The following is a 6,838-nucleotide window of genomic DNA, read 5'->3' as shown; positions in this document are numbered from 1 at the left end:
CTTTACATGACTTATCTTGGTTCTTATTTTTCCCACGTTCCCCTCCCTTTACCCCCTCCACCCTTTCCTGTTTACAAAGACATTGTTTCCATGTTTTTCCTTTTCGCATATTTTTTCTTTTCCCTTTTTACCTTTCCCCTACCCCTCCAACTTCCTCTACTCTTTAGACCTTTTCTTCCTATTATACAATATCAATTATACATTTTGATCCTTACTTACATTTTTAATTTTCACACCAGGGAAACTATTCGGTATTTACACATGTGTCTTATTAATTTCACTTAAAGAGTATAGCCTCAATGTGCATCCATTTAGCTATAAACATCTCCAGTTTCTCATTTATGGCTGTGTAGTACTCCATTTTAGAAAAAAAAAAACTTCTTTATCCAATCTCCAGTTGATGGGCCACCTGTGCTGCTATAAACATGGGTGAGCATATATCATTGTGGAATGATCCTTTTAATTTTTGGGGGGAGATATTCAGCAGAGGAATAGTTGGGTCAAATGGGACTTCTAATCCTAGTTGTTTGAGGTATCTCCATACTGATTTCCACAATGGGCAACCACAGGTCACCCCCGCACAGGTCACCCACTGCCATTGGTGGGAGGGCCTGGTGGACCCTGTGGAAGTAGTGTCTGTTTCTCACTGCACTCTGTGCTGGATCTCATCATATTATTAACTGTAGCTATATTATCTTTGGCTTTTAGTACCATATCTGCAGCACTGAGTCTGCTTATATTACATACTTTATTTTTTTTCTCAGTAATGAAGGGCACGTGGGACTGGGAATCAAAATTTCTTATGGCTATTAGTTATAGATATTAGGAAAAGAAGAAACAGAGGTATGAGCTCAACAGGATAGTTTATTTCCAAACAAACCATAGAGGGTCTACTCTGGCACCAGAGATCATGCCAGCAACTCATACAGGGTATTGGATCTTTTCTCTTTTGTCTTTTGTCATGGGGAGGGGAAGTTCAGTGAAAGGGGTTTGTGACTACCTGAAAAGAACAAGGCTTGAAAGACCACAAGTGATAATAGGCCTGGGAAAGTGCAGGGAGTATGGCTACTATCAATAGCAGAGCTGATAATGTTAAGTCCCCAGATGCATCTCTGCTGGGAGAGGGTGGTTTAGAGGGGTCTCTGTTAAAAATTGCGGTGGTTGGATTCCTTCAATAAGTGCAGCCAGAGACTGCCCGCAGGAGCTAATGTAGTGTTTGCAGCTCCCATTTTATATTCAGCCTAGCTTTTGGTTTAATGTTAGTATTACTCTCTCTCTGTGTAAATAAGCTGCTAAACAAGAAAAATAATAATAGATTTAACAGTGCTTATACTCATGTACTGAATGGTTATATTAATATGTTTCTAGAAATGCAAACTAAGCAGAACAGTAATTGCTTGGAAATGTGGAAGAACCAGAGAAAGACAGTAAAAAGCTCGTGAAAAAGCTTTTGTCCTCACTGTGATGACTTTCTACAGGTGTGTACATATCTACATGTCAAAATTTTATGAAGCTTTATGCTGTTAAAAATAGTAATTTAATTTAAGATGAAACACGTGCAGAATTTGAGCAAGACAGAAGGAGGGGAAGACAGAGGATGGAGAGGGATGGAGAAGTAAAAATGATTAAGATGTGGTCTTCCAGGACGATGATGGAGTGGTGAACATCAGGGAAATGGCTTCTCCAGGATTGGTGTCCAGACACTGGAATACACCAGTGTGAAGAAAAGGAGGGAAGTGTGTCTCCAGGACCTAGCAAGGATGAAGTGAGAATTGAAGCCCACATGGAAAGCAAAGAAAGACTTCAGTGAAGAAGGAGATGAAAAGTGGGACTTTCTCCCTGAGGTCTGACTCACTCTGTGGGAAGGGCAACTTGAACCTGCAGATGAACAAGGACTACTGCCAACTCTAAGACCCCCACAGAGAAACACATCAGTAGAACTGAGAAGTGGATACAGAGCACTGTAGTGGCTGGTGAGTTATTCAGGTTCAGACATCCCAGGGGAGAGGGTGATTGGCCAGTAGTCATCTTGGAGAGGGACCAACTGAGTCAGAACTCAGAGCAGCTGCAGACTGGTTCCATCATTGTGTGATAGAACAAAATTCAAATTGGTAGGAGGTCAGTGAGCCAAGTTCAAGTCAGCAAGAGGCACACAGGGTATTACAGGTTGAAAAAAAAGGTTCACAGCCAGAAACCAGCTTGAGCTTCAGAAATAAAGGTGCAGCTTACTGAGGTTATCCACTACCCCTCCATAAATCTATGGCTGCCCTGTTGGGATTAATCAATATGGATCCAGACTCTGCTCATTTTGTCTATCACTGACAGCAGAGGCACACCTTGAAGTATACTTTTTCTCTGTTTTTTATTTTCTTCTTTAGCTTTTCTTCTTTTTGTTGGTTTTCTTCTTTATTGTTCTTTTTATATGTGTGAACATTGTTTCTAGTTTTTCATTATTGTTGTTTTGTTCCTGTTTTTATTTCTTCTTTCACTCTTTCCCATCTCCTCACCAGTTTTAGCGTATGTACAAGTTCTCCAGCCTTGTTTCTAATCTGTTTCTCTTCTTCTATTTCTCATTGTTTTTTTAACCTAACCACTTTTAAGTTTTCTCCCTGAGGGTAAAATTGCCATACTAAGAACATATTTACTGTACACGATTTTCTGGTTTGTTTTAGATTTTCTTATATAGCCGCAAGTCTAGTTCATATGGCTAAAGGTGACAAATTAATAATTACCACAGATTGTCGCTTTCTAATCTATATTTGATGGTATTGTTGTTGCTGATTGTATTACTTTAACCAAAGTGACATAGTTGTTCTAATCAATTGTTCTTCCTGGCATGTCAAGACTGAGATTGCGTAAGGGTTATAAACAATACTGTAGGCTGTACTACTCAGCCATAAAGAATGAGAAACTAGAGACATTTATAACTAAGTGGATGCACATCGAGGCCATACTCTTAAGTGAAATAAACCAGACACACAGGTGTAAATACCAAATAGTTTCTCTGGTGGGAAAAACTAAAAGTGTAAATAAGGATCAAAATATATAATTGATGTTGTGAAATAGGAAGAAAATGTCTAAAGGAGTAGGGGATGTTGCAGGGGTAGGGAAAAGGAAAGAAGGGAAAAGAAAAAATATGAGAAATGGAAAAACATGGAAACAAAGTCTTTGTAAATAAGGAAGGGTGCAGGGAGTGAAGGGAGAGGAGGGGAATGGGGAAAAAAATAAGAACCAAGATAAAGATACAAGATCCTAATGGTGAATATAACTGTATTGTATATCTAAAATGTACCAGTAAACTTAATGGAAAAAACAAACAAACAAAACAAAACTATAGGCCAGTGCCAAAGAAGTAGGGGCTAGACAAAATAGGCAGCAACTTCTCATCCTCAATAAATTGAAGAGGTAGGATGTTGCATCAGACTAAAAACCCAAAAGGCAGCTATACGTGGAAGACATCTCTGAGAACTAGTCATTTCCTAAGGGTTCTAAATCCTAGCAATAAAGCTCTTCACCATAAGCAATCAACCCAGAAATTAAACTAAAAAAAGAAAAGAAAAAAAAAAGAGAAGCAAATTTAAGCAAGATGCAACCTCAAACTTCCAGCTCACCAAAGGCAAACCCAGAGGGCAATGGAATGGAACAATTTGAAAGCAACCCACCTGGACTCTGCATTGGTAATATTGGAAGTAACAAAGCAGATTAATGAGTCTCTAGAAAAAAATCAAAGCAGAAATAGTTTCTCAGATAACTACAGAGATTGTGACCATAATGAAAGACATGGTTGGTGACTCTAGAGCAGACACAGATTTAAAATATAGAGGAGATTAGGAAAATTATGGGAAGCATGACTGCCCAACAGAGGAAAGAAAAGGAATCCATGAAACAGATTCAGATATCTAGGAGACTAAAAACTCCATTGAAAGTATGTGCAGCAGAATGAACAATGTGAAGACAATATCAGATATAGAAGACAGGATTTTGGTTGATGATTATGAAAAGAGAGATTAAAAATAGCAGGGGACCATGAGAAATCAATCCAGCAGCTAGATGACACAAAGAATAACAATAAGATTGATTGTAGTCAATGAAAAGTATGAAATGGTGCAAACAACATAAAAAACAAGTAACAGCAGAAAATTTCCCAAACAAGGAAAAAGAATTTGACAAACAGATAAGTGATGCATATAGAACTCCAATTGCCCATGATAAAAAAATAATAACTACATCAAGATATATAATTGTCAGTGTGGTGGATTAACTAATGTTCAGCTTGGAATGCCCAGCTGAAATGAGTTTCATTCTGGTTCTTAGAATTGTTGGCAACAGCATAAAAGGGAACTGAGGGGAAAATTTTATGCTGTTGATTTTCTTGGAGAAGCTTGCCATGGTTGGTTTTCCTGACATGAACTTGGGTGTTCTTGTCATCAGAGGAGCTGAGGTCCTTGCTGTCACTGGGGATGGCTGCTGTTCTTTTCAGGAGAGCTGTGGTTTACTCCTTGAGCATCACTTCCTGGCTCCAGTGCAGATCCCTCACCTTCATTGCACTGACCCTTCATCCTGCTGGTACAGACATTTTGGCTTTCACCACTGGTATTTAGGCTTTCCCAGTGTATATCTTTGATGTGGACTTTCATGAGACATTTTCCTGGGTCTGGGCCACTGGCTAGATTCATGGAGATCATTGGCTTGAGCTCTAGGCCTTTAGCTGGACATGTGTGGGACATTGTTATGGGATCCAGTCCTTTGCTAGATCTTCAGTTCTCTAATGTGTGGACAAATCTCTTCAGTCCACTGCATTAGCTTTGGGGATGAGTATTATAAAATCATACTGTAAACTGTGTGTCCTGTATTAAATTCCCTTGCAAACCCTGACTACAAGAGTCAAGACTCCAAAGCACAAGAACAGAATATTAAAAGCTATTAGAAAAAAGAAACAAATCACCTATAAAGGAAAGCCCATCAGAATCACAGCAGACTTCCCAACACAAACCCTCAAGTCAAGGAGTGACTGAAGTATTTTAAGCCCTAAAAGAAAACAACCTCCAACCCAGATTGATGTATCCCATGAAACTGTCTTTCAAAATTGATGGAGAAATAAAATACTTCCATGATGAAGAACACCTGAAGAAATTCACGACCACCAAGCTAGCACTCCAAGCCATTCTGAAGGATATTCTAGAAAAAGACAATGATGATAACAATTTCAAGAATCCCACTAGAATGAATCCCCTAGGAAAGGTAAACAATTAAATTTAAGGGAAAGAAAGTGAATCAACAAGAAAATAGTATAATGGGAAGGACAAATTAATACCTCTCAGTTATAACCATCAATGTGAAGGTCTCAATTCACCAATCAAAACAAACAGATTGGCAGCATGGATTCAGAAATAAGATTTCCTATGGCTGGAACCACCATCTTCCAGTAATTTGCCAAAATGATGAACACAAAGGGAAAGAGGAGGGGAGCCCAGTATATGTTCTCTAGGTCTTTTAGAAAACATGGGATTGTTCCTTTGGTCACATATGTGTGAATCTGTAAAAATGGTGATATTATAAGGAAATCAAGGAAATGGGTATTGTTCAAAAAGGAATGCCACATGAATGTTACCATGGCAAAACTGGAATAGTCTACAGTATTACCCAGCACACTGTTGGCATTGTTGTAAACAAGCAAATTAAGGACAAGATACTTACCAAGAGGATTAATGTGCACACTGAGCATATTAAACACTGAAAGAGTTGAGGTAGCTTCCTGAAATGTGTCAAGGAAAATGATTAGAACAAGAAGGAAGCTAAAGAGAATGATACCTGGGTTCAACTGAAGCGCCAGCCTCCCCGACCCTGAGAAACACACTTTGTGAGAACCTGTGAGAAGGAGCCTGAGTTGTTGGAACCTGTTCCTTATGAATTCATGGCATAAGCTGGGGATGTAGTTCTGCTATGCAGCATGTAATGAGTGGCTGAATGCCCTAAGCTCTACTTAAAAATAAAAAAATCAGCCAGGGATTTAGCTCAGAGGTTTGGTGGCCTGCCTTGCAAGCAGAAGGACCTGAGTTCAATCCCCGATACCAAAAAAAAAAATCATCCTGTGGTGTAAGGATGATTTTCTTATTCGAACAGGTGTGTGGTGCCTCTAACTCAAAGGAACAATTACGTGGAGCAGATTCTCATTGTACCTAGTTAATTGTGTCTGGTCTTAATTCTTCAGTGTTTTTCTTGCTGAAAGATGTGAGGTATTGTGTAAATGTATGCCCAAATGGCCAAATATTTATGAAATATTTCTATTAAAGATCCTCTAAATCACCATGGGGACAAGATGTATCAAAGTAAATGAAAGTCAGTATATGGCATTTTAGTTAAATAAAATTGTTAAAGCACCCTATTGTATATTCTTTTAAAAAAAGATTTAACAATATGCTGCATACAAAAAACACATTTAATTAAAAAAGAAACCTGTAGACGGAAAGTCGGAGGATGGAAAACAATACTCCATGCAACAGAAAACTAGGAAAAAGCAGGGGTAGCTATTCTATTTGTAGACAGAGTCCATTTCAAGCCTAAACTAATTAAGAAAGACAAAGAAGGTCACTACGTTCTTTCTTGTAAAGAGAACAATCCAAGTGGAAGAGATTACTATCATAAATGAAAATGCACCAAATACCAGAAAACCTAACTATATAAAACAAATATTAACAGACGTGGGGCTGGGTGTGGTGGTGCACACCTGTAATCCCAGCATATGGGAGGCTGAGGCAGGAGGATCACTGTGAGTTCGAGACCAGCCTGAGCTACATAAGTGAGTTCCAGGTCAGTCTCAACTACATAGTGAGACCCT

At 38.8% G+C, this 6,838-nt stretch overlaps 1 pseudogene; it reads left to right on the top strand.

Annotated features, from left to right (window-relative positions):
- The first annotated feature begins 5,066 nt into the window (after positions 1 to 5,066).
- LOC109118657 lies at positions 5,067 to 6,402 on the top strand (annotated as a pseudogene).
- Positions 6,403 to 6,838: the final 436 nt, after the last annotated feature.

This window comes from Fukomys damarensis, unplaced genomic scaffold (assembly GCF_012274545.1).
Source record: "Fukomys damarensis isolate Sample0158 unplaced genomic scaffold, DMR_v1.0_HiC HiC_scaffold_30, whole genome shotgun sequence".
In the NCBI taxonomy this organism is placed as follows: Eukaryota; Metazoa; Chordata; class Mammalia; order Rodentia; family Bathyergidae; genus Fukomys; species Fukomys damarensis.
The sequence above is the reverse complement of the archived record's forward strand: the minus strand, read 5'-3'. Positions and strand labels throughout refer to the sequence as shown.